The sequence below is a fragment of the Octodon degus genome, unplaced genomic scaffold (assembly GCF_000260255.1).
Source record: "Octodon degus isolate 3935 unplaced genomic scaffold, OctDeg1.0 scaffold00105, whole genome shotgun sequence".
Lineage (NCBI taxonomy): Eukaryota > Metazoa > Chordata > Mammalia > Rodentia > Octodontidae > Octodon > Octodon degus.
The window spans coordinates 5567794-5568982 of NW_004524681.1; the positions used below are offsets into that span (position 1 = coordinate 5567794).

General features: G+C 45.2%; 1 protein-coding gene across 3 annotated transcripts in view; it reads left to right on the forward strand.

The window, feature by feature from the left end:
- The window catches only part of Cops2 (COP9 signalosome subunit 2), a 34882-nt gene that overhangs the window by 409 nt on the left and 33284 nt on the right, over positions 1-1189 (forward strand). The gene's annotated exons all lie outside the window — the stretch shown is intronic.

The following is a 1189-nucleotide window of genomic DNA, read 5'->3' on the forward strand; positions in this document are numbered from 1 at the left end:
GGGGCCTCCGCCTCCCGCGGGCCGCGACCCGCCTGCAGCGCCTCGGGCCGGCGTTCCGGACCCCCGCTTCGCCCCCGCTCCGAGAGCGGTAGGACCGGCCGAGAACGGGGGCCACCCTGGCCAGGCCTGGCCGCGAGCCGCTGCCGGCGAGGGGCGGCCGCCATGGCTTTCCTGTCCGGGGTCAGTTTTGGCGTAGGGAAAAGCGGGTGCCCCGGAGTTCGGAGCGGAGGTGGTCCAACGACTTCTGCCGCTCTTAGGAGACCAAGGCTGGGGGGAGGCTTTGCTTTTGTTACTGTTGGGGTTTGGGGAGGAGGGAGTTGAACCAATGGCTGTTCCGTGATTTAAGAAAATTTCCAGCATCCAAAGTTTCAAACAGCGGCATAGAAATAAACGAAGTAATCTTCTTGAATGGCAGTTAAAAAAAGGTTCAAGGTTTAGTGTAAGACTGGATTTGCAGGTTTAAAAACTTAACTCACGTTTCTGGTCGCTGTTCAAAAATATCTTGTGGGAACCAAGAGAAATTATCTGGCCCCAGAATTAACGTCAACTTTCTTTGTTTGGGGAGTGTTTTGTTCAGTTCTTGTGTGTGATGGGCTACTGCTGCAGTTATGGGAAATGGTGTAGTTGATGTTTTGGGAAATTTGCTTATCTTTTTATTTTATGGGCCATAGAACTTCAAGTTACTGCGTTAATACACTTTTGAGTCAGTATGTAAGTTGGTTGCAGTGTCGAATAATTCATTAGTAATTTGTAACGTATTCTTAAAAGAAGAATAAGGTAAAAAGTAATTTTTGCAAAAGTTTTACCTAAATGTGTTAAGGGGCTATGTTTCCCAGGTTTGTACTACGTGGAAGTGTAATAAAATAGAATATGTAGTTGTGTGAGGTTTGGAAAAAGAGCTTAACAAAAATGTAAGAGGTTGGATTATCCTCTAATTACATGAAGTTTGTGTGTGTCCCTTCCTCGGCATTCTTTTTAATACCTTTTCTCCCTTGATGTAGTCTGAATCCTTAGTATGTCAAATAGTAAAAGCTGTTGTATTCTACTTAACAGTTAAAACTTTTAGTTGAATAGAAATTACTTAGTAGCTTAGCTTTTTTTTTTTTTTAAATATTTATTTATTTATTTAGTGTGTGTGTGTGTGTGTGGCCAGCTCAGCCCACCAGGGGGCGGGGCTGGCTGGCATGTG